A 27,395-nucleotide genomic window follows, 5' to 3' on the forward strand; every position below is an offset into this window, starting at 1 on the left:
CTAGAACTTAGAATGTTAAACTTTATATACCTGTAAGGCAGACACTTTGTATTTTATTATTTCTGGCACTGACACAGTGCCAGAAACATTAAACATTAAACATTAAACATTTCAACAGAACTTTCTGTATATCAGGATGTATTCTGAGTGGCCTGAAAGATTAACTCGCTTCATCTTAATATCAGCACTATGAAGTAGATACTGCCATCAGCTTCATTCTGCAGATAAGGAAACCAAGGCACTGAGAAGGCAAGCAACAAGTCCAAGACAATAGAACTTACCAATATTCAAGATAGATAGACAGACAGACAGACAGATGATAGATAGATAGATAGATAGATAGATAGATAGATAGATAGATAGATAGATAGACAGAGAGTTAGCAAACCAAAAGTACATATTATTATCCAGGAGCTTTAATCATCAAGGAATTCTAAACTTGATACAGTATATCGAATTAGGGGTGAGAATTCAATTTAATTTAGCAAATATTTATTTAGCTGCGGAGGATTAAGGGATGAATAAGATCTAGTCACTTTCCTTAAGGTAGCCAATACATAGTGGGAACCAGAGACAAGTAAACAGCTCATTACAGTACACTGTGGTAAGTGCCTGAGTACTGCTTCCATTGTGTCAACAAAGCTTGTGGGCTGCAAAAGACAAGGGATTAATTCTGCCTGCCAGGTTTAAAGAGGCTTCCCAGAGGTTCAGACCAGCCAAGCCTTGACAGCAGACAGGCTCTGCTCCAGAGAGGTGGGTTATGAATGGGTAGGAGGATTTTTGCAGGGGATGGTCAGACACAGAGCAGCAAGTGTTGACAATAGATGTGCACCACAAAAGGACCTAGATTCTGCACTTAAGGGTGCTTTGCACAAAATAGGCAGTGCAAGCCAAAATTTTCTTCTCAGCTTTTTGTCCCCTACCCAGTAGAATATATTCTGACAAGCTGGGTTACACTCATCCAGGAGACCACCTTTATCCAAGCTTAAGTAGGTTGAAATTTCTCAAAATTCTCACAGCGTAGAAGAATTTCTCTAGTTCTCCCCCAAATTCAAACTGATGTAGTGTGCTTCTCCAGCCTGACCGAGGCCAAGCTAAACTCAAGCAGAGCATCTGGGTAAAAGGAGCAGTTGGAAAGCCCAGCCATGGGGCCTTCAGGAGGACAGGTGTGATAGAATGAGAGAGATGGGCCAGGCTTCCAGACAGAAGTCTGGGTTCTATCTGGGGCACAGACTTTGGGGTCTTCAACACTTGAGTGGAAAAGAAACACAGGAAGGGGCCAAAGAGACAATTCTGTGGGGCCCCTTTGTACTCCTACCTGTGACATCCCAGAGGGCGTTCACAAGATGTGCTTTTAGGCTTCCTATTATTTATGTTGGGGCTGGATCTCACTGTGTGTTCCTTTTGATCTGGAACTCCCTAGTAGACAAGGCTGGCCTTAGATTCACAGAGATCTGTCTATTTCTACCTGTGCCTCTTCTTTACTTTTTTTTTTTTTTTTTAAGAAACAGAAACATAGTTCTCACCCTTCATTAAGGACACGTTCCTTTACAACTGTCAGAAATCATCACAGAAAACCTAACCCATCAAAATGCAGAGTCGTGGAGCCCAGCCCCAACTGATATATTGACAACACAATTCCCACACCTATAGCTCTGGGGTCACTGCAGAAGAGTGGGAGGAAAGATTGTAAGAGCCAGAGGAACAGGAATTTTGCTGTGAGACTGTGTCTCATAAAAAATGTGTCACTAGCATTGGTGCCTAATGGCTGCTTAAACTTGACCTGGACAAGCACAGGCTAAAGTGGAAGCAGGGAGGCTCAGGAGGCCTCAACCCTAGACAAAGAACTACAAGCAACTTGGAAATGCTAAGAGCAAGAAAAGTAGTCTTCTCTGAACACACAGATTAGTTATCCAGTACCAAATGGTCAGCCCTGAAAACATACATACATGTAACATAACAATAAATAGACTATTAAACTGGTTATATTTATATAATTTAGGGGTGTGTGTGTGTGTACATCAATTAAAGAAAAAGAACCCATGAATTTGAGAGCGATCAGGGGGACAGGGTGTGGCACATGGAAAGGGCAGGAGGAAGGAAAGAAAAGGGAAAATGATATTATAATATCATTGTATCATTGTATCATAATCTCAATAGTAATAATTAATAAAAATATAAACTAAAATCCCGGGAAATTCTTATAAGAGCTGCTTCTAAAGGAACTAGATCCTAGCTGGTGTGACAGAAGAAGGATAGAGAATGGGTTTTACTTCCAAGTTTTGAGGCCTCCTTATCCCTTACATTACACAGGGACCTCAGTCACAAGATGGGGATACTCATCTTCTTATAGTGACGGGGACAATTCAGTGAATCTGTGTGTCAGGGTACATGAAAGTCATTCTCTCCTTGTAAGGGCCTTGGATAAGATAGCCCTTGCCCTCAGAGTCTGTGGGGCCTCCCCCCATTCATGTCACTTGCTGTATGATCAGTGAAGGAAGCAGACTGAATGTAGGGACTGAGGGACTTGCCAAAGTGCTGCAAAGGGTGAGGTAAGTCTTTTGAACTAGCTCCCTGAACAGAGACCAGACTAAGATATGGCCATGTCCTCAGGCAACTAAGGAGACTGGCAGCCCATGCAGGAAACCCACACTCATGCTAGCCCACAAAGACAAGTAGAAATCCAAAAGCCCATGCTTTGCTTTTTAATTTTTTGTGAGAAAGCCTGGAAAGTGTGGTTTCTTGGTCAAAAACTGTGTGCCAAACCCAAACTCTATTATTGCAACAGAAGAGAACAAAAAATCTGTAAATAATGAAATTTTAATCTAAGACCAGATTGGAGAAGACCAGTGAGATGGATCAGCAGCTACATATGCTTTCTGGTCTTTCAGAGGGCTCGGGTTCTATTCCCAGCACCAACATAACACTTCGAAATGGCTTGTGACTCTAGTTCCAATAGCTCCAATGTCCTCTTTCTGTCTCCTTGGGCTCGTGTACACATGTAGTACATGTAATGTCATCATGAAGACATGCACACATACATATAAAATTTAAATCTTAAGATCAGATCAGAGGAGGCCCTTGAAGGCAGGAAGCAGTGTCCACAAAAACCAAAGGAAAGAAAGCAGTGTCTTCAAGGAGTACTTAGCAAGCCCCAGGGAGAAAAGCTGGAAACCAGCTTTGTGACATTCTGTTCCAGTTCCAGTCTGATCATCCAGACAGCTTGCCTTTTAGAACAGTCCAAGCTTGTGATTCTTCCTTGGATCCAGGGCTCCACAAACCCTGTGTAAAAGTCCATTAACTTGTCACTATTTCCTAGAGCATCATTAAATGGATCTAGAAGGCTGGCTCTGCCCAGAACTGATCTCCCCAAAGCCAAGTTGCACTATCTACTTAGGTTAAGTCAACCTATGAAAAGGTTTCTGAGAATTGAGTATTTTGTGGAAGGAAAAAGGATGGGAGTGGGTGTAGGAAAAAAAATATAAGTATGTGAGGATTATTTTAGAAAAATGGCGTTCTACTGCATCTACTCCATGAGCCCCTGATGGCAGGAGCTGTTGTTTTGTTATTCATATCCATGGTACAGGGGAAAGCACTAGTTGTTTACTGGTGAAAATGGAGTGGTAGAAGCAAGCAATAGAAGACAGTGCTGTTTTCATTTTACACTAATGTCCCTAGACAGCCATACACATTTCTCAAGGCACTTATTGTCCTGGTTTCCTGTTTAAAAGAAAAAAAAATCAAGCTATTGATGGCAGACCCATGCAGTCCCATTAGAATACTGAAGGCAGTGTATTATAGTACCAGGCAGGAGAGGGGAACCAGACAATGAGTATAATAACAACATATAAATTCTCAAAGAAATAGTAAGCTATAAGCCATTGCTACTGCAGAGCAAGGGCTTAGGCTTGAAAATGAGGACACAGTCTCAGCAGTACCCTGAAAGCCCAACAAGTAGAGGCTAAAAAGAAACAGGGAACAAAGACATTGAAGAAATCTCTGTCAATCAAGACATGGCTACCAAAGACAAGGTCAGTTTGACCATTGAAAGGGTAGTTTTTGAACGAAGCTGTTTGAACACAAAATGGTAGATCTATCAAACAGATAGGTACCATTGGAGTCCTTGACGTTTTCTCAAACGTGCTTCTGTGAGTATTATCAACCATAATATCTAATGGGCAGAAGTGAGTAAGAAGAGAATGTCTTTCAAGAATAGAAGATTGAATTCCAGGGTCAGTCCTTAAGGGGTTATGGCCAGATTGTATGCTACACTAAATCTACAGTTTAACAGGCAGGAGAAAGATCATAAGGCAGATAAACACAAGAGGACAAAGATGAGTGATTCCTAAGTTGGACCTTGAACAGGCAATAGCAGCAGAAGTAAGTATTCTGGAGTATGTCCAGATCATTATACAGTGCTTCTAAAGATGTCAATCTACAACCACAGATCCATGTTCAACCTTGTCCTAGGTTATTCATGCCTTGAAAAAAAAAGATTGGTTTGAAAGCCATTATAAACGCATTTATTCCAAGCAAAAGAAAATTTTCTTTTCCACTTATTCTCCTGTCTGGAACAAATGCCAAAGCCTTATGGAGGGGAAGAATTTGTTTCTGTTATCTGCTGTATACAAACTTCTCAAAACTTATCAGTCAAAATATTTTCATCAGAGAAGATAGATTTATTGTATATACCTGATGAAAGTCAAGGAAACGCAAACTACAAGAGAATTCACAGCAAATAAATAAGCACCTCTGCCTTAAGTCTCACGCATAAGATCACATTACTGAAGAAATATAAAAGGAGACAAGCTGCATTGCTGGTCAGGAAGTCAGTTCTGTGAAAATTGACAATTCCCTCCAAATTAAGATGACAACCTTCTTGATGTCTTTAGCCATGTCGTCATGACCTAGGCCCAAGCCCAGAAAGTAATTATTTTTTAACGTATCTTAAAAAAAAGGGGGGGGGGCGGGGAGGATTACCTTGCAACAAATTCTAAAGACCAATTCCAAATAAATATTTTAAAAAATCAACTAAAGATTATCATAAAAGCAATAATTTAAGAAATATAACCTAAGCTACACAGCAACTTTCGGGACAGTATGGGCTGTATAGGAAGAGCCAGTCAGGGAGCAAGAGAGGGAGAGAAAGAGGAAATCTTGAAGAAGACAAGGGTCAGATTGATAAATATGCCTGGAAAGAACAAATGAGAGTGTCACCAAGTACCATAAAGTCATAACATGTGGAATATGTAACAGAAAAATTAATAACAGCCACAATATATAAATATCCTAAATAGTCAATAAGAAATATGGCTAAACTGGCAAAAAGCTTAAAGGCAGGCACTCTGAAGAAGCTATGAAGACTGAGTTTCAAGCATCTTCTCTCCCCTTCGCACCACATGTTCAATACACCATCCTGCTCTTACTTAGCTCCGTCTTTGTCACTGTCATGTGTGCCGCCATCTTTGCCTTCCCTCCTAGGCAGCCTCCCTTCACATCTCTTAAGCCTGCCTTCTCAATCCCAGTTGAGTTTAAGGAAGCACATATTGTATGAGTCCCCAGAGAGGGTCTGGAAATCTCCTATGGCTCCCTACCTATACTGGACTTGTGTTTGACCATGTCAAACATGCCTACATGTTAGCCTGTTGTTGTTGTTGTTTTGTTGAAGTGTAGCATGCTCCTTCTTTACAAAATCTTGACTATAAAGCTTAGCTGCTCCAGATCATCCCTGCCTGCTCCTCCTTTATTGGCTCCAGGTACTAGACATCCCCTGACTTTGCCTTAGAATCTGAACTCAGCATCCTAACTTGCCTCAGGGAAATCCTCAATTAAGCCACTTTCCCCTCATTGAAAGCCTTGCATTTTGCCTCTTCTTCATAGCAGTGGTCTCAGAGACTGTATCATATTATTTATGGTTGTCTGCTTAACATCTCCCTCAGCAGGGTGGTAAGCACAAAGGAGAAACGGCCCCTGCTTTCCCTCACCAGGAAGACCTCTGCTGTACAATGACAGTAGGTATCCCGTGAGTAACGTTGAGCAGATGGAATTTGATTTTAAAAGCATTTACATATATTTGTGCCTGTTATTTAGGCTTACCTGCCATACAAAAAGTGTTACCAAGCAGGAAACTGAAGCCGTTTTTGTTTTCCTTCGTGTGGCCGTGGCTGTCCTGGAACTCAGAGATCCTCCTGCCTCAGCCTCCAGAGTGCTAGATTAAAGGTGTGTGTTATCACTGCCCAGTTGAAACTGTAGCAGTTTTTCACTGGAATTTTCACCTCCAAATAATCAGTTTTTTGCGGGGGATAGGCCCCACTATGTAATCTAAGCTGATCTTAACTCACAATCCTCCCAGATGCTCAGATTCTAGAGACAAGTACCACTCCTAGCTCTTTAGTTAAGTTTCTTATATTGGCATTCATTGAATGGGCGGGCGAACAAATAAATGTGTAGATAAATAGGTTACTTATTTCTGTAACTATGTAGCAGATGAAAAATTTTAAACTGCACCAGACTTGGAGAAATGATTCCATTTTCTTGGGTTTTAATGGCAGGCTATATAAATTAAAAAGCTATGGTGCCTCAAACACTGGATTATCTGCATGGCTTTTATTTCTTATTTTTTGTTTTCTAAGTAACCTTGTAGTTTACCTATTTGGATTAATTCTCTAGGTCTCTTCAGATTGTCCTTCCCACATTTTGTTGCTGTTTTATTACTGTTATTATTAACCCTTTTTTAAAAAAGTGAGTAAGGGCTGGAGAAATGGCTCAGTGGTTAAGAGCACTGACTGCTCTTCCAGAGGACCTGAGTTCAATTCCCAGCATCTACATGGTGGCTCACAACCATCTGTAATGGGATCTGATGCCCTCTTCTGGTGTGTCTGAAGAGAGCAATGGTGTACTCATATACATAAAATAAATAAATAAATCTTTAAAAAAAAAAAAAAAAAAAACGCGAGTAAAGTACATTTGCAAATACTACCTGGCCAAAGTGACCTTCCTCATCCAGTTGGAACAAACTCAGCTTTCCACGCACTGGAAGAGACTGTCCAAAGTAGAATGGAGAGAAATTCCTCCAAACAGGTTAGTTAGGGGGAGGGGAAAGCCAAGCTGGTCCTGATTTAAGTGGTCATGGGACTTCTCAAAGGCGATATTTCTCAGTTACTATCATAGCAGAGCCAGGGAACATGTTGCTGGCATGTTTGTGTCATCTTTCTAGTCTTGAACAACTATGCAAAGGAAATACAAACTAGTGGCCTAGGAGGACCCACCTCTGCACTGACCCAGGGAGCCGAGCTGCAATTAATACAAAGCTTAGGAAAGGGGAGGTTTAGGTTCAGTCTTAGGTCTTCTGTCTTCAGTCTTTACAGGATTTCATCCTTCTTGGAACATTGAAAACTATCCAGCAGAACACACCTTTTTAACAAAACTCAGTCCATGTACCCATTTTACACTTTGGAGAGCCTTAAGTATTCACACGTTGACACTGATATTTGGTGGCTATTATAGAACTGTTACAATTCTCACCTTCAAAATTAGTAAGTGACACTCCATGAACGTAATTACATTGTTCAGCTCCCCATAACCCGTGAGTCCTCCGTGTGTGAAAACATGTGACACAGGCTTCTTGAGTCCAGCTGCTTCAAATAATTGCTTGCTGTCCTGCTGAAAAAAAAAAAAAAAAAAAAAAAAAAAACAAAAAAAAACAAACCTTTTATTAAATGATGCATTAAATAAAATAGTGCAACTCTGTGTTCATAGCTACAAAGTCAGAAATGGCTTCTACCCAGAATTCCATTCTGTGGCTCTCTCCCCGCTTTTGTAGCATCACCAAGGAGACTGGTGGAAGTCAGGATTGGAATATTGTGACTAGAACCCCCATGGTTCTATAGGAACACCACCAGGATTTTGCCACTAATTGAAGAAATAGATAATATGCATCTCCCTCAGCAAATCTTATTTCCTTAATAGTCTTTTCCCCCAGCAACTTTAAGAAATGTTTCCCTTTGAAATACAACATCACATAATGGGCCCATCTGGAATGGTGCCTTTGCACAGATACTAAGAAATGAGAAACGTTTTTGTCTTTGTCTAGGGTAAATAATTGCAATTAGTTGCTGCCAACTATATGAGTGTGCATATAAATAATGCATATATATATATATATGAGTGATCAAAGTCTTTTATTTAAAGGCATTCAAAATCACCAGAACTTTGTTTTGATATCCAAGAAAAAACATTTTGCAAATTTTCTTATTCAAACTATAAGCATTTTATTTCTTATTCAGGTCTATAGTTCCTTAATTTCATATAATTTGGGGTTTTATTTGGAAAACCCATATAGCACAGGCTGGCCATATAGTCAATTTGTAGCCCAGCGTGACTTTGAACTTCTGATCTTCTTGTCTCTCCCTGCCAAGTGCAAAGATTACCAGTCCACGCTGCCACACACAGTTTCCGTGTTGCTGGGGATCACACACAGGGATCTGAGGATGCTGTTCGAGTATTCTTCCAACTGAGCTACCCCTTCAGCCCAATTGTGGCTTTAAAAAAAAAATAGGTATTATTTTGGAACAAAAATTTTTCTTGAAACTATGATGACTTTTCAACTAAAGAATGAGAGTTTTTGTTTGAGTTAAAAGACTTAAAACTTTTCAGTGGGGGGGTGGGGGAAAGGCTGCTGAATGCCTTTATTCCAGAGTTGGGGTGAATGAAATCTGAGAACACTGAAGATCCCCAACACCTAAAGACAGAATGAGTTCAACTAGTGTCACCAACTCTTCTTTCAGCAACCTAGGTCTACACTCAAGGAAGCATGAACACTTAAAACATTAAGTAGTTCATGGTCGCGAAAGCCACTCTGGGAATCTAAGATGAAGACTGGAAGTCAGCAGCAGATAATGACAGTTTGACAGCCAAGGTAGGAGCTTCCTAACATTGTACAGGAAAGGGCTGTGCATGTCAAAAAAAAATGTGCATAGGATAAATTTTAAGTGTGGTAACTGAAATCTCCCACCTCAGCTTTGGGGAATGTTTCTGATCTGTGCCACTGAGAGTCTGGACAGCCCTGTGTCAAACCAGAGTTTGGTTTTGCCCTCCCTTCCCTTTCCTTTGTTGTATGACATGATTGCAAACACACATTTTTCACTCCAGTATTGGCAGGGTCTCTTGCACCCATTCTCCCCAAATCAAAGAAAGGTATGTTACTCTGTTACTTGGCAAATGGGAAAGAAAGGGATAGAGCCTGGCTGGTTCTAACTAAGACCAGAACAGGCAATTGACTTGAAAGCTGGGACTTATGAATTCTCCCTGCCATTAAACCTGAGGTCCCTGCAAATCAAAGCAACCCTGAGATACCACCTCACACCAGTCAGAATGGCTAAGATCAAAAAACTCAGGTGATAGTAGATGCTGGTGAGGATATGGAGAAAGAGGAACACTTCTCCATTGTTGGTGGGATTGCAAGCTAGTACAATCACTCTGGAAATCAGTCTGGCGGTTCCTCAGAAAATTGGACATAGCATTACCTGAGGACCGAGCTATATCACTCCTGGGCATATACCCAGAAGATGCTCCAACATATAACAAGGACATGTGCTCCACTATGTTCATAGCAGCCATATTTATAATAGCCAGAACCTGGCAAGAACCCAGATGTCCTTCAACAGAAGAATGGATACAAAAAATGTGGTACATTTACTCAATGGAGTATTACTCAGCTATTAAAAATGAATTTGGAGCTGGAGAGATGGCTCAGCGGTTAAGAACACTGCTCTTCCAGAGGTCCTGAGTTCAATTCCCAGCATCCACATGGCAGTAACTCTTTGTCAAAACTGTCTGTAACTCTAGTTCCAGGGGATCCTACACCTTCATACAGACATAAATTCAGGCAAAACACCAATGAACATGAAATAAAGATAAATAATAAACTAAAGAAAGAAAATTTAAAAAAAATAATGAATTCGAGAAATTCTTAGGTAAATGGATGGAACTAGAAAATATCATTCTGAGTGAGGTAACCCAACCACAAAAGAACACACATGGTATTTACTCACTGATAAGTGGATATTAGCTCAAAAGCTTGAAATAGCCAAGATTCAACTCACAGACCATATGAAGCTCATGAAGAAGGAAGACCAAGTGTGGGTGCCTTGGTCTTACTTAGAAGGAGTAACAAAATATTCAAGGGAGAAAATATGGAGACAAAGTATGGGACAGAAACTGAAGGAGACCATTCCACCTGGGTATCCATCCCAGGTATAGTCACCAAAGATAGACTGATGTGGATGTCAGGAAGTGCATGCTGACAGGAGCCTAATATAGCTGTCTCCTTAGAAGTCTGCCAGAGGCTGACACATTCAGAGGCAGATGCTCACAGCTAACCATTGATCTGATCAAGGGGTTCCCAACGGAGGAGTTAGCGAGAAGACTGAAGGAGCTGAAAGAGTGTGTGGCCCCAAGAGGAGAGCAACAGTGCCAACCAACCAGAGCTCCCCAGGGTCTAAACCACCAGCCTGGGAACACATAGGGAGGGACCCACAACTCCAGCTGTATATGTAGGGGAGGATGGCCTTGTCAGGCATAGGTGGATGAGGAGATCCTTGGTCCCATGAAGGCTGGACACCAAGTAGGGGGAAATTTGAGGGTGGGGAGGTGGGAGTGGGAGGTAGTAGGGGCAAATCCTCATAGAAGCAGGAGGAGGGGGGTGGAATAGGGGGTTCCTGGGTGGGGTGGGGAGAATGGGCTAAGGGGATAAAATCTGAAATGTAAATATAATATCCAATAAAAAAATAAAAATAATTTTTAAAAAACCCCGAGACCCTTTGTAATAAGCCCTGTCATTGCTATGATAACCCTCATAGGGAGTCTCCTTCATCTTCCCTTCCTGTCAGCCTTGAGGACTGCTGTTGCTGAAATGGAAATCCTATCGCACTGTCTGTTCGTGGAACTAGTGTCTTCCAAGATAAACAACAATAAATGTTAGCTGCAAGGAGTATTAAAAGCAGACTGTCAGGATCTGCAGACCTCAAAGGACCATATCTAGCTTTTGAAGATAATAACATTTTGGACACAAAAATCACCACTTTGCAATAGAAATATGTGATACTTAATCTGCCTCTGTAAACATATGCTTTGAGCATCGGATGCTGCTTATTTCATTAAGTCACTCTGAGCCTGGGCTTGAAACCATCACACTGTTACCCTGCAGTGTCTTTGTCTAAACCATAATGTTTCTACAAGTGTTTACTTTTGTTCTCTATCGTCTTTTCTACGATGTTTCCCCTTTGTGTGCCAATTATCCATAACAATAAGAGTTGTCTGCTGGTATCATTTTGTCATCCAGGACTACAGGTGCTCATTCAAACATCTTACAATTAACATTGGAAGATGAGATCAAAGACCCAGCTCTTACATTTATGATGGAATGAAACTCTATCAGAAATAGGGTAATAGCTACTTTGACAAGCTGAACAGCGTCAACATGTAGTTGTAGTAATTCCAGCATCTGTGTGCGGTTGGGATCCTCCCAAGAAGTTGTCTGGCAGCCAGAATCTGAAACTCAAAATAAAACCTCCCTGTCAACAAAGGTAGGTCTCCAGGGATCCCATAAAGAACAGACATCCACTCAGGGTGACATGCAGCTTCATGGGAGAGAGGTGACTCAAAGGAAAAAAAGGAAAGTCATGTTCAGAGTTTCTCAGAAAAGGTAAACCTGCATTCTCTCAGGAACATTTTCATAAGTGGGTCATTGGCTATTGTTTTTTTTTTTTTAAATAACATACATACACACACACACACGGACACCCACACACATAGATACACATACACAAGCATGCACACATAGACACAGAGACATAGACACAGAGACACACACAGACACACATACTCTAAATTTTCATAACAATGACAAAAAAAAGATCAAGTTTCTATGTCACCCCTGTCACCATATAAACAATTGACAAAAGGGTACTGTGTACAAGCTTCTCTTAGGCCTGATTAAAGGCTCTCTACACTTTTCCTAAAATCTCCATGTTATGACACACTCTCTGGCAAGCCCTGAACCCTGTCATTACTGTCCTTAGTTCAACAACACTCAGAAACTGTGGTCCCCAGGGATGCTGTCATCTTCTACAAAGGCCACATCACGCCTCTAATTCTTGCTCCTCGTGGTTCATTTTATATGCTCTGCGTGTGCGTGTTTGACTTTCAGAACATGACTCATGCCTTTTAAGTTACTCATCAAGCCTACAAATGGAGAAGGAGTGATGAGCTAGCCGATTGGAAATGAAAGAGAGTGTCCTTCACTCCCTGGACACTAGGATCTCTTTTAGAGAGTGCACTAAGTGACTTCCTGGCTCACTGAGACCAATGTGATGTGACATTTGAGAAGGGAAAGGGATAGGGGGTGTTCCCTGTACATTATTTTTAGACAGCTCATCACTTTTGTTTCTGAAAGCAATACCTCCCCTCCCCGTGCCTGTTCTTCAGTAGAATAGCAGAGCAGCATAGGATGTCATCATAGGATGTCAAAGCTTGGCTAGAGCTTCATGACTAGGGAGTCCAACATACAGATTCAGGTAACTTATACAGAGTGATAAGTTAACATCTTCAGTACAAGTCTGTTATCAGTAGAAACTGGGATGGGCCTAAGGATATAAGTAATACACACACACACACACACACACACACACACACACACACACACACACGGTGTGTGGAAGAAGGTGATACCATATTATTCTCTCTCTCTCTCTCTCTCTCTCTCTCTCTCTCTGTGTGTGTGTGTGTGTGTGTGTGTGTGTGTGTGTGTGTGTGTGTATAAATGGTATGTATCTTAGTTAGGGTTTTACTGCTGTGAATAGACACCATGACCAAGGCAATTCTTACAAGGACAACACTGAATTGGGGCTGGCTTACAGGTTCAGAGGTTCAGTCCATTATCATCAAGGTGAGAGCATGGCAGCATCCAGGCACACATGGTGCTGAGAAGCTGAGAGTTCTACATCTGAAGGCCACTAGAAGACTGGCATCCAGGCAGCTAGGACAAGGGTATTAAAGCCCAAGCCCACAGTGACACACCTACTCCAACAAGGCCACACCTTCTAATAGTGCCAGTCCCTTGACTAAGCATATACAAACCATCACAGTATGAAAGAGAATGTTTGGAAAACTATCCAGTCTACATAGGTACTCCTGACTCTTTTCATTCTTCTGCTACTCTAACAACAACAACAACAACAAAATAGCTTCAAGTAAACTTGATAAAATCTTGGGTGACAATCCTGAGTCTTGGGGAGATTGCTGCCTGGTCATTGACAACTCTGACTGTTCTGGGGTGGAGCCTCCTGACGTCGTCATGCTCATAATGCTCTTTATCCTCTTATTAGTTTGACTCATATCTTTTCACTTTTCAAATGAGTCTTACACCCATTATGGCATTTCAGAATGAGGATACACCTGTGAGATGGCTATATTATAGATCAATCTCTCTCAATAGAAGCATGACTGTTGCCCCAGGGTCCCTAGCAGGAAAGATGATCTAGTAGCTTTATGGCCTTCCCAGGAATGGTCTCCAGTGTTAACAGTGACTAGTCATTGCAGGTGACTAAAGGAATGAACCCAGAAAAAAATCAGTGACCTCCTAGATGGACATAAACCAACAGCTCTGCTTGGAACAGGAATGGGGATGAGCAATGCTCTTTTTTGAGTTCAGTTTCATCTTTTTTGAGTCTGTTAGGATGCCCAGGTTTTGACTCCTTGAGGACTGATACAAGTCCCTTTATTTAATCGATAGGATTATAATGCAATAGGACAGGATGGGAAAGACAGGCTCTCCTTTTGGCTTAGAGCTCTCTCTCTACTACACGGTAAAAAAGCAAGTCTTCGGGAGCAAAGATGCAGAATGTTCTCCTTTTCAATTTATCCCCAGACAATTAAATTAATGTGCCAAAATGCAGGATGCTTCATAGCCAAATAAGTCATTTCATCTTCCTCAAGGACTTCTATGACCATTGAATTAAGTAAAAATATACACTTAAAGTGATTATTATATATAGTATATATAAAGAGGTCTGTGGCGCAGGTTTATTAAATGCCATAAAAAGTTTGTATTTAAGATTGACAACAGGAAGACTGATTGACAAGCCTTTTCAAATAGCTACCTACTTCTGTCATATAGAGCTTCAAATGACTAGGCATAGAGAAGGAAAGAGTCACAGGCATTTTCTAACTATGTTTCAATGCTGGGAATTGAACCCAGGACCTCATGTATACTGAACATGTACTTTGCCACTGAGCTATACCTCAAGCTAGAAAATGTAGCCAGCCTTCCTTGAAACTCACTAAGTATATGGCAGCCAGAAGACCACCTTAAAAATAAAAGTAATGCCACCCACCCCAGCCAATTCTCACTAGAGTGAGGAAAGTTAATCGTGTCACTTGTCCACCACGCCTTGGACATTCATGACCTGCCTATTTGCATGCAATGAAAAGGAAGAGCATAAAATGCTTTTCCAAACCCATCCGATTTACAGCCAAGTGAAAATATTTCTGTACCAAGAATACTCTCACATTAATTTTTTTGTGTGTTTTGAGCAGATCAAATTTAATCACCTAGAATTTTTTTTGTTTTATCTTTGTTTTTAAGATGCTATTCTATTCAACCTTTAAAAATAAAGGGTCTGATTTTATTTATTTATTTATTTATTTATTTATTTATATTCATGTATCTTACGTAAATTGGGGATTTGCCTTCAGGTATGTCTGTGTGCGGGTGTTGGGTCCCTTGGAACTGGAATTTCAGACAGTTGTGAGTCGCCATGTGGGTGTTAGGAATTAAACCCATGTCCTCTGGAAGAGCAATCAGCACTCTTAACCACTGAACCATCTCTCCATCCCCAAAGAAACTGATTTTAATATAAAGCCTGCATTTCATCAAACATGGCATATAGTGCTCTGACTTTAATTATTGTCTGAGAAAGAAGCACTTCACTGCTGTATGCTTAATATGTAGCAAGAACACAGACTAAAGATGGTTGTCTCTGTCCATACTAAATGCCAAGGGCTGCCACCTTGTAGTTTTATGGCTTGAGTGCTCAACTACACATGCTGTCATTCTTGACAGCATTGTCACTACATAATGTCCACACATCAAAATTTAGAGAATGATTGAAATAAATTAATAAAGCTTCACAATTGCATGACACTTTATACAGCCCGGGAATATCTAATGTCATTTTGCTATTTTATTCTCTATTAGCCTTAGGAAGAAACTGGCCAGGCCTCAGGTAAGGAATGATCATGACTGTGACCATCAGCATGTGGGCACCAAAGCCAAGATGTGAATCAACCTTATTTTTTATTTTTTTTTTATTTTTTTAAATTATTTAATGTATATGAGTACACTGTAGCTGTCTTCAGACACACCAGAAGAGGGCATCAGATCCCATTACAGATGGTTGTGAGCCACCATGTGGTTGCTGGGAATTGAACTCAGGACCTCTGGAAGAGCAGTCGGTGCTCTTAACCGCTGAGCCATCTCTCCAGTCCGAATCAACCTTATTTAATAGCATTACTTCAAGTTCTGCCATGCAACTTTCTACTTAACAACTTTTGTGGAAGGGCTAGGTGATAACTATACTTAAAGGAACACTACTGACTCTGCAAGATGGCTCTGTGGGCAAAGGTGTTAGTTAACTGGAAAGTCTGACAACCTGAGTGTGATCCCCAAGGCCCACATGCTAGAAGGAGAGAACTAGTGTGTAGTAATCTCTTCTGAAATTAAAACCTTCCATCTTGAAGGGAAGTTTGTTACAACATAGGACACTAAATGGCAGGGGAAACAATTTATGAGTAGGTAAAACAATAGGATTCTCTCTCTCTCTCTCTCTCTCTCTCTCTCTCTCTCTCTCTCTCTCTGTGTGTGTGTGTGTGTGTGTGTGTAGTCCTGACTGTCCTCCTAGAACTAGTTCTGCAGACCAGCCTTGAACTCACCGAGATCCACCTGTTTGTGTCTCCCAAGGGCTGGGATTAAAGGTATGCACCACCCCCACCAAGCTAACAATAGGATTTTCTAAGAGGAGGTGAAATATTCCATCCTATAGGAAGCTCCAAAAGCTCAGGAAGTAAACAACTCAATGGCTTCAGGAAATCCCTGAGACTGACAAGATTTACTAGGACCCTCCCTCCCCAAGCATATATAAGCAGAGACTAGCCAAAGTGCCTGGAAGAAATAGAGAACAGCCCAGTTGCCAGGAAGAAAGCAAGCACCAGTTGAGATGCCTAGAATCTCAGACCAATTCAGACTACCGTGAGAGGACACTATGCCAACCTTTTGGGATGCCTGAAGGTTTTGGAGTGTATTCCAGGTTCCCAACCTTCACGAGCTATCACTCATGCTATGGCAGACTTTGGTGATGCAGCTGCTTTTGCGTGATTTCTGTTCCTATATGTAACCCTTCACCCGTGTTTCTGTAAGTAAGCCCAATAACATTCATTGGCTCATCACATTGGACTTTGGTCTATCATCATTTCCCTCTCCTGAGTGATGAAACATTTGTTCATGTTCTCTCCAGGAACAGTGTCACAAAACAAGAACTGACTCCTGCAAGTTGTCTTCAGTTCTTCACAGGTATACTATGGCATGCACGCTTAAGTCACACAAATGCACAGGTATGCCTACTGACCTAGTTAGGTTTCTATTGGTGTGATAAAATACCATGACAAAACACAACTTGGAGAAGAATGGGTTTATTTTACTTTATAACTATCAGGTCACATTCTATTACTGAGAGGGAAGTCAGGGCAAGAACTCAAGGCAGGAGCTGAAGCAGAAACCATGGATGGACACTGCTTATTGGCTTGCTCAGCTTGCCTTCTTACACAACTTACAACCACCTGCCTAGAATTAGCATTTCCCTCTATGGGTCCTTCCACATCAATCATTAATCAAGCAAATGTCTGACAGACTTATCCATAGACCAATCCTTTGGAGGCATTTTTCTCAGTTGAGATTCCTCTTCCTGGATGTATCTAGATTGCATCAAGTTGAAAACAAATCAACAACAATAGAAACAACCAGGACACAGAATAGGTCTGATTCTGAAAATGGTAAGGGGTAGAATTGGTGGATGAAAGTGACAATCAGTTAAACTCTACTTTGTATTTTGAGTCTTGTAATCTGGACCATAGTTTCCACTCTAGTACCTGCAGTTCTCACCTTAGAAGAAGAAATGTTAATTCTGTCTTTGTCCATACCACTAAACTATTAAGTAAAGACGGGGGTAATGAATATGAGACTATTATTAAAGATAGAAGCTCTTTCCAAATGGTGATACGGAGACACCATTAATTAAAAGAAAAAAAAAAAAGAGTTACTTCCAAATTGTTTTCAAAGGAGGAAGAAGACAGGAAAAAAAAATGGAAAAGAAAAAAGCAAATCAGAGAAAAAGTCTCTTAGGAGAGATGACAGAGGTTCTGGTTAGTCAACAAAATGATGGTCTGGGTATTAGGTCTATCTTGTACTTTACTGACACAAATTGGTTTAGTTATGCTCTAATTGTATTTTGAGAGAAAAGTTTTATTTTAACAGGAAGGGTGATATGTAGGAGGAGCTAAGGTGGGAGGAGTACGGAGAGGAAGAGGAGGAGTAAAGAGAGGAGGAGGAGAAGGAGAGGAGGAGCTAGAGAGAGAAAGAGGTGGGGGGGACATGGAGGCAGATGTTCACATGTCTTCGCCAGTCAAAGATAGTTGATGTATCTAGGTTGGGTATTGGGTTATGTTGCAACCGGCTCCGCTCTACCTGGCTTGACACAAAAGACTTAACAATGCCTGAATAGTTACTCTGTTGCCTCAGCTCTGCCTGGCTTGGCCTTTCAAGGGCTGGGAATAAAGGCTTACGCCACCACTGCCCAGCTTCAAACTGCTGCTCCGGTCTTGGTCTTCGGGTCAGGGTCTAGAGAGAGAGAGAGAGTGGGGATAAGGGGAAGAGACGCAAGGAATGGAGACAAGACAGAGGTTCTGATCAAGTCTCTTTTATTGAAGGGAAATCTGGGGTATTTATACACTTTTGCCACGCCCCCTTGTAGGCGCGTGGATATGACATAAGCCTTGGAGGCATGGCTAGCATGTAGACAGCTGCTTTCTAGCCGCTTTCTGCTAAAAGTCGGCTCCCAACAGGGTTACACTTCTGATTGATATAGAGCACTACCAAACTTATAAAGCCTTTGGTTAACATTTAAAAAATTGTATAAAAGCAAAAAGGGAAAAGGTGGCGAGAGATAGGGGTTTTCTAGGGAGGGGAAAGGGGGAAAGGGGATGGCATCTGAAATGTAAATAAAATATTCAATAAAAAATGAAAAAAAAAAAAGAAAAGAAAAAAGGTAGAAAGTGTTTTACCTCCAAAAATATTTGAATTAATTTATTTTAAAGGTTAAAAGGACCCAGTACTCCATTTTTACGGTCACCAGCTGTCTGGCTAATGACCTTCAGGGGTGGGGGGCAGGACCCAAATACATTAACAGGTCTCTTCTTAAATGTAAGACCAGTAATATTTTTTAAGTTTTATTTTATTTTATGTGTATAGGTATTTTGTCTGCACACACATATGGCACCACATGCATGCTGCTGCCCTGAATCCCCCGGAACAGAAGTTACAGGCAGTTGTAAGCTGCAATTCAGGTGCTGGGACTTGAACTTGGGTTAAACATAGACCCTTCTTCACCTTCCAACTGTTATGCTCTACCTAATGCCGATCAATCTGTGGTTACCCAGATCCTCCCTGATGCTCACTGCATTGTTCCAGCAACCTATCCATCTCTACACCAGATCCATCAGCACAGCAGTGACATATGGTTACTTAAACACCAAAAAAAAAAAAAAAAAAAAAAAAAAAAAAAAAAAAAACCCACTACCTTGGACCACATTTCTTCCACATGCCCATTTGTTTTCTCTAAAACCAGCAAATCCTCTCCAAATAAAAACAGACAATTACAAACAAATAACAATACTGAGTTTTTTAGTTTTTTAATGCTTATTTTATTGTTGGGTCTTTTTCATACTGTTTCTTAACCTCACCTGGAAAAGGTTTCCCTTGGCTATGCCACCAATAATTTCTTCAGAGGTTTTTGGTTTGGTTTGGTTTGGTTTGGTTTGGTTTGGTTTGGTTTGGTTTGGTTTTTGTTTGTTTTACTTATATGTGAGTACCCAGGTGCCTGTGGGGTCTAGAGAACATCAGATTCCTTGTACCTGGAGTCGTATCAAGTGAGCTGCCTGGTGTGTGTGTGTGTGTGTGTGTGTTTGGGGTGGAGGTGGGGATTTCAGAATAGAACATGTGTCCTTTGCAAGAGCAGCAAGCAACTTTAATTACTGAGCCCTCTTACCACCCCCAAACTGTTTTTAATCAAAGTTGTCTTGAGCCACCTCAGTACTGAATCTAATTTTTAGTTCTGTTTCCACATCTCTCGACCCATTAACAACCTTTGATGTGGTTAGCACCCTTCTCATCAGTACACCCTTTCCAGAGCACCATGTCCCTGCAACCTCCCTGGTGCTTCTGGATCCTTCCCTCACTCCCCATCCTCTCCTGTGCTTCCTAGTGTTGCAGTATCCCAGAGGCATGCCTGGAATCTCTTCTCCATCTACCCCCACCACCTTTGTAAGGTTTCCACTCTCTTAGCTTTAAATACCATAGCTTTAAATATCAGGCAACCCTCTAAGCCTGTCTCCACTAGAATGTTCTTCAGTCCCCAGACTCAATTGCTCTACTCTGCCTATCTCTAGACACCTCTTCCTTTGCATGCTCAATATTCAAAAACATTTAGTCTGTTCTTTCTGTGTTTTTTTTTCCATCTCAAATGTTGGCGAAACCATTCTTCAAGTTCCTGATGCCAAAACATTAACATCAGTCTTGGTCTCTTCTGTTGCCACCATGTTTGTCACCTGACGAATTTCAATATCCAAACTCTAGCTCATTTTCTCCAGCATCACAAGTCCTTCCCATCCTTTGCCATAATGAAATTGCTTTCTGGCTGGGCTCCCCTCATTCTCCTCCCTCCTCACAGTCTGCTTTTAACAGTGCAACCAAAATTATGAATCAAAATGTCAGACGTATCATGTCTCCTTTCTGTTTAAGTCCTGCAATGCCTCCTCACCTTACACAGAGACAAAGCCTAAGTTCTAAGATGGCCAACCAGTCATACATGATTTGACTCCCGGGTACGTCTCTGACTTCACCTTTTATGCTTCTCCTTCACTGGCCTTCTGCTTTACTGTCAACATTCTAGGCAAGGCCCTGCAATAAAAACTTTGCCCTGACTAATCCCTTTTGTGACAAGGTACAAGCATTGAATGACATATCTCTTCCAAGTCAATAATAATAATAATAATAATAATTGTGCCTGGCTACCTTCTCAGAGAGTCCAGCTTGAATCTGAATCCTGCAGGAGCCACTGATTCCCAGCGTTCCCAAGTCTCCATTCACAACTCTATTGAATTGCACATATTTTAGCCCGTTGGACCTGTTCTGGTGAAACCCTAATATGTCAATTTATTCTTTGTAACAGTTACTACTTACTCTTCTTGTCTCACAAGAAAAAGAAGCTTTATCTGTTTCGTTCACAGAGCTGTCATAAATCCCTAGGATACTGCCTGGCACATGGTAGGTACTGAATAAATAATTTCTGAATGAATAAATGTTGTGAAGTCAACAGCCCATGCATGTATGAAATACAGGTCAACATATATAGACTTGTTAGAGATCTAACAGCTTTTTCTTTTTTTTTAACCTCCGAGTCACTTTCTCAGCACAGTATCAAACTATTAGCTTACATGGCTCGTTAGCCTATGGGTTTAACCTTTACAGTCCTTAATTACAAGTACAAAACAGTAGAATCAAGAAGTGAAAACCCACACTCAACGATGTCAGCAAAAGCTCAGAGAAAAGTTGAGTTGGGGTTAGAAGGAGGTCAAGGAAGCAAAGGACAGAGCGCTACCTAGACAGGGTTGGACCTTCTCTCTGTGCGCCATCTCTGCTGGGGACAGCACACAAAGATAGGGACTGCCTGCAGTAGGCTGGGATGGAGACTTCTCAGAAGCCCGCGGCAGCTCCTTGTAAAGAAGATGGTGTCTGGGACCCTGAGAAGCAGGAGACACATCTCTCCGTGGGACCCACCATCTGAAACAAGGAACTGCCTGCAGTAGGCCTGGATGGAGACATCTTAGTAGCCCGAGGCAGCTCTTTCTAAAAAATGTTCCCATTTCTCCTAACCTTAGCCCTGGACAACGGCTGTATAGATTTCATTTGTACGTGACTGTTTTTCAGTTAGCCTTGGTGTGCATAATTATTCTATTATATCTGACTTTCTTACTTCTTTCTCCTTCTGCTCTGGTGAATTCTGTGAAACTAGATGTTCCTTGATGTAATGATTCTTAAACAATTAAAAATTGAGGCACAGGGCACAGCACAGCACAGTCCTAATGGCCCAGGTGCATGCTGTGTGCTCTCATCTTGGAAACAATGCATTAACTGCACAATGGTAGTTCCAGATTAATGCTTGATTTGCAAAGGAAGTTTGAAGAAATTATTAGAAAATGAAATAGAGCCAACACTGGGGATCCCAAGAAAGGAAAAATCTATTGAAGTTATGAAATAAGTTTTGCATAACATTTAAAAGTGGTTCCTAGATAAAGAAGTATAGAATACATAAAATCTTATACTAGTAAAACTAAGTCACAACACTGGGACTCTTAGGAGAGTCATTGTGTGCAATGCACAGAAGTAGAAAGCTAGTGGAACTACTGAGTTAAGGGTTAATTTGATTCTTTTTGGCCAGTGCCTGGAAGCTTTGCCCATGTCATTTATCGTTTGAGCGTCACAGGAAAATACAAGTAGCTGACCTCGGAGCTCTGAGCTCTGAAGTATAATAAGTTAAAAGTTAAAGTTTAAATAATGATAAGTTTGCAATTATTATTATTTTGGCTACAGGCCTGGAAATAGGGAAGCTTGAAACTTTGGGGAACAATTGTAATTCTCAGTGCTTTGTGGGATGTGGTTATTCTTTTGAATTTGATTTGGCAATGATTATACTATGTCTCTTTTTTCTACCTGCTTTTGGAGTATCAATAAAAGACTGGGGCAAGAGAAAAGTGAAGAAGCATGTGAAGTGAATGTGGAGAGAGAGAGAGAGAGAGAGAACACAAATGAGATCATGAGAAGAGAATGTGAAGAGTGAATGAAGAGAGAATGTGAGGTGTGTATGGAGAGTATATGTGTGAGTGAAAGGAGAGTGCATGTGGTGTGTGTGAGGTGTATGTGAGATGTGTGTGAAGAGTGTGTGTGAGAGTGAAAGGGGAACACACAGGTGTGTAGGAGTGTGGGAGTTCAAGAAAAGAAAAGCACACAGGAGAAAAGCAGAATGCGCAGGAGAATGCAGAGTGTGTGCAGCCTCAAGCTGCAAGCAAATGAGCGAGAGAGAAAAGAAAGCAGAGAGTGAGAGAGAAGAGAGAGAAATTTTAAGCCTTGAAAAATTGCCTGTCAGCTTGTACCCCAAAAGTAGTCTGTGTATATTTATTATGTGCCTTCCAGATATCCCTGCTTCCAGTTGAGAACTTCGATCATGTATCAAGGCTGGACCCCAACACATCTCTTCTCAAAGAATATGATCAACACTTATAAAGAGAAAGACAGAATCCACCTATAGAGTTGGATATATTGGTGTGGCCACTTTAAGGACAACACAGCGGCATAATCTGAATCACTCCTAATCACAGAAACTTTATTTCCAGTTGTTTATCTTATTGCAACACTTGCTAACCCACAAGTGACATTTGTGTAAAGTCATTTGTTTGCGAAAGAGGAAGCGATCCAGAAATCCATCAAATAGCACATGTGCAATAAACAATAGTAGATCATCAACTGTAAAAGAATTCTATGTGGCTGTATAAAAGAAAAAGAAATCTCAGTACTGATGGGGGAAGAGTTCCAGAGCTCCAGGGACAGAAAGAGAGAGAGAGGGAGAGACAGAGACAGAGACAGACAGACAGAGAGAGAGAGAGAGAGAGAGAGAGAGAGAGAGAGAGAGATTGATTTAATATGAATATATTGTAGACTGCTTTTATGTTATAAGGAGGCTTATAGAAAATGTTTGTACCCGCTTTTATATATTAGAAGGAAATACAAGAATTTAATACAAATGAAGGATATGTTCATCAAAGGTAACCAGCAGGGACCAAAACTGTTCCACAAGCAAAACTTTTACCTGAAATAATACTTATGGCCTGTGCAAATGGTTTTAATTAAGCTTCACGATAGTAATAATTGGTTGTAAGTATATGGAATATATTAAGAGTAAAAAATATAACAAATTCCATAAGGAAAATTGATACTGTCCCGATCTCCAAAAAGAGAGAGGAATAGGGGGAAGAAGAGAAGGCCCTGGAAGAATTGTGTAATGGCTGTTTCTTCATCAGAAAATTTAAAGAGCAAATGATCACTGTGCTTCACTCATAAAATGAAGTAGAATGCGCAGTATCAGATTGGGACTTCAACAGCTAGATTCTGTCTTCCTAACTCAGTACTTTTAAAATCTGCCCTCCCTCCCTCATGCTTTACAAGTGATGGGAAGTAATGAAAATGACCAGAACCTGGAAGAGGATGGTCAGCATGTGTCCATGTAAGAAAGAAAGTTCCGAGGGAGGCAGTGGGGAGACTTAAACTAAGCCTGTTTCCATCATGTACACATGACTATGACAATCATGGACTCCCTTATTAATAAGAGAATTGAGATGCTATTTTTCCATCTATTATCTACAATTGCATTGAAAACCTGAGAGAAAGGCAGTCCTGGCTGATATTTGTTTCAGACCATGGGAAGATAACTGTAGTGTGAAACCAAGACCAAGGTGCTCAAAGCAGGACCATAAAAGCTGGCCAAGCCAATCCCCAGGAGCCTGCTTAAGGTTCACAAGAAAAAAAACCAAAACACCATGTAGACAGCTCCCATAGCACAACTCAAGCAAGATGGCTCAGCCAGATCTTTTTATTTCCTAACTAAAGTCCTTACAACAGCCACCAATTGTTTATACCCTTCCCCCAAACTTTTATGGGATATAACACCTTGAAAATATATACAGACAATAAGAACCTACAACCCACTTCCCCCCCCCCCCATTCCTTTACCCACCCTTCCTTCCTCCTGCTCTGCCTGCCTCGTTTCCTTCCCAATAATTGTTTTAGAGTGCACAGCAAGCACTATTTTCAGGATTAAGAAACAACAGTAGCGCTCACTGTGAGAAAAGCAGACACTAAAGTGACTATACTCACATTGAAGTTGCAGAACTCAGGTTTGATGAAAGGTCAGGGAAGCAGGTATCAGAAAGGAACGCGGATCGGGAGCAGGTACAAGGGGGTTCTGAAGCACTGCAAATGCTTGCTCTTCGTTGAGCACTGATGATACTTCTAACGGCTTTTCTGTGCATTTTTCCTACGCAGTTTTTTTTTTTTTTTTTTTTTTTTTTTTTTTTTTTTTTTTTTCAAAGTCTGAAGTGCTTTTGAGGAAGCACACTCCAGTTTGTTAGCGAGCAGGAATAATCACGGGAACAAATAAATTCTATCACATCCTCACATGGTAGAATGTCGGCTACCAAATTATCCAAATGTCCCAAGTGTAAAATCGGAACTGCTTCATATCACTATGGTATCCACTGTCTACCAAAAGATTCAACGTAGGCAACCTTTGATCGTAATTAGCATGTGAGATTTTGGCAGTTCCAGGCAGAGCCTGCGAGCAGAGGGGAAATTTCAAGCTAACCACTAACCTAGCTTTCTGAGATGTTACTCAGAACAAAAAGCCCATCTGTCAACAAATTGCAATAGGGAACCTGTCTTTCTGCATAGGTTCTGAGCAAGGAGTTACAGGGATTACCTCTGGGGGAACAGAAGAGACCACTGTGAGGGACAAGCCCTAAGACAAAAGGAAAGCTCATCAAATGGGTAATTTCACTCACACCCTTCTCAGAGATGAATGAAGGCCAAAACGTCTGAATTCTCTAGGAAGAAAATATCGGGAGTGTAGGCTAAGTCTCCCCACTCCCACTTGTAAAAACTGGGTTATAACTAATGAATTAAAAAGTGTTCATTTGTTTGTTTGTTTTTGAGACAGTGTTTCATGTAGCCCAGGCTGGTCTTGAACTAGCTAAGTATTTAAGAATGATCCTGACCCTCCAGCCTCCACATCCCAAGGGTTAGGATCATAGGTACACAGCATTATATCTTCCCAAAAGGTATTTTTCACTAATTTAACTATTGCTAAAAGGACATTTCACAAAAATTCAAACAACAAAGAAAAGAATATCAAGAAGCATTTGTTGAACTACGTAAAATTACTGATCACTTTAATCATTTTTCTAGTCCTGCAAAGAGACACCATGACCACGGCAGCTTATAAAAGAAAGTCGTTATTGGGCCTTGCAGCTTCATAAGGTGAATCCCTGACCATTATGGCAGAGAACATGTCAGCAGGCAGACAGGCGTGGCCCTGGAGCAGTAGCTGAGAGCTTCTAAGTGTGAAGCAAAGAGAAAGTTAACTGGGAACAGTGTGGGCTTTAAAAAAAAAATCACAAAGTCCACTCTCAATACTCACCTCCTCCAGCAAGGCCACACCTATTAATTCTACCTTAACACTTCTACTGACTAGGGACTAAATATTCAAATATATGAGCTTATGGGGGGTCATTCTTATTCAAACCACCACACAGATACTTAGCCCTGTTGGCCCATAAATTATTCATTTGGTATAGTTTAAGATAGTATCAAAAGGAGAAGACCAAGGCTGGTTTTCTTCTGATTATTCAATAGTCAGGGCTTGCCAAAGGGCAAGAATTGCATTAGAATTCAATTGTGGGTAATGGGTCATTCCTCCAGTAATTCTTCCCCTCATCTAGGCCATAGATACTCACAAGCAAGCACACATTAGCCATAGCTATAGGTCTATTTGAAGATGTCTTTCTCTCTCTCTCTCTCTCTCTCTCTCTCTCTCTCTCTCTCTCTCTCTCTCTCTCTCTCTCTCTCTCCTCTCTCTTCTTTCCTTCCTTCATTTTCTCTCTCTTTCTTTCTCTTTCTTTTTTCTCTCTTTCTCTTTCTTAGTTTTTTCCATTTTTTTCAAGACATGGTTTCTCTCTGTACCTCTGTCTGTACATCAATTACCAGTGATGCTCCTTAAAGTCAATTTTTTAAAACATTTACTCTTAAAGTAAGGTTTTTTCTTAGTATTCACATTTAATATTACCGTTCAACTGAAAGAAATAGGAAGCATCTTTCCTACTCCAGGGAGTTCTTCTATGGTTCTCCTGTGTTGTGATCCAATTGCTTTCTGTGTCCACCCATGAAGGTATAAGATACATGGAAACCTTCCTCACCTCTCCACAATAACTGGTCCCCTTCCCTACAGTAATTACACATAGGAGTGGCTCAAGCCCTAAGCCAACATAAAGGATAGCTTTTAGCTACATGGACTTATGTTCATGGTTTCTTTTCTTTCTTTCTTTCTTTCTTTCTTTCTTTCTTTCTTTCTTTCTTTCTTTCTTTCTTCTTCTTCTTCTTCTTCTTCTTCTTCTTCTTCTTCTTCTTCTTCTTCTTCTCCTCCTTCTTCTTCTTCTTCTTCTTCTTCTTCTTCTTCTTCTTCTTCTTCTTTGGTTTTTCGAGACAGGGTTTCTCTGGCTGTCCTGGAACTCACTCTGTAGACAAGCCCTAAGCCAACATAAAGGATAGCTTTTAGCTACATGGACTTATGTTCATGGTTTCTTTTCTTTCTTTCTTTCTTTCTTTCTTTCTTTCTTTCTTTCTTCTTCTTCTTCTTCTTCTTCTTCTTCTTCTTCTTCTTCTTCTTCCTCCTCCTCCTCCTCCTCCTCCTCCTCCTCCTCCTCCTCCTCCTCCTCCTCCTCCTCCTCTTCTTCTTCTTCTTCTTCTTCTTCTTCTTCTTCTTCTTCTTCTTCTTCTTCTTCTTTTTTGGTTTTTCGAGACAGGGTTTCTCTGGCTGTCCTGGAACTCACTCTGTAGACCAGGCTGGCCTTGAACTCAGAAATCCACCTGCCTCTGCCTCCCAAGTGCTGGGATTAAAGGTGTGCACCACCACTACCTGACTATGTTCACAGTTTCTTAATTTATGTAAGTGAACCTTAATATCTGTGCTATTCTTTTGCTTTCTCCAGTGGATGACTGAGAGAAAAAATCTTCCCATCATTCAAGGGCAGGGAACCATCTTAAAACATTGTTTGGAGTGTTGTGGAGGAAACAGAAAGTCTACTAGTGTGCTATACCACAAATTCAGTGGTGACATCATGAGTGTAGTGCTAGTCCCCACCACCCTCCTAAAGTAGCAGAGAAGAGAGGAGAAGAGCCTGCC

The 27,395-nt window shown here is 41.0% G+C and overlaps 1 long non-coding RNA gene across 3 annotated transcripts in view; it reads right to left on the reverse strand.

Moving 5' to 3' along the window:
• The window catches only part of LOC117719583 (uncharacterized), a 99,972-nt gene that overhangs the window by 13,714 nt on the left and 58,863 nt on the right, over positions 1–27,395 (reverse strand). For 2 of the 3 annotated variants that reach the window (XR_013103725.1, XR_013103727.1), the window contains exon 2: positions 7,525–7,659. This is a non-coding gene — a long non-coding RNA (uncharacterized LOC117719583). Of the gene's footprint in view, positions 1–7,524; positions 7,663–27,395 lie in introns of all 3 variants that reach the window. The other variant, XR_013103726.1, reaches the window with a different exon arrangement.

Source organism: Arvicanthis niloticus, chromosome 14 (assembly GCF_011762505.2).
Source record: "Arvicanthis niloticus isolate mArvNil1 chromosome 14, mArvNil1.pat.X, whole genome shotgun sequence".
In the NCBI taxonomy this organism is placed as follows: domain Eukaryota; kingdom Metazoa; phylum Chordata; class Mammalia; order Rodentia; family Muridae; genus Arvicanthis; species Arvicanthis niloticus.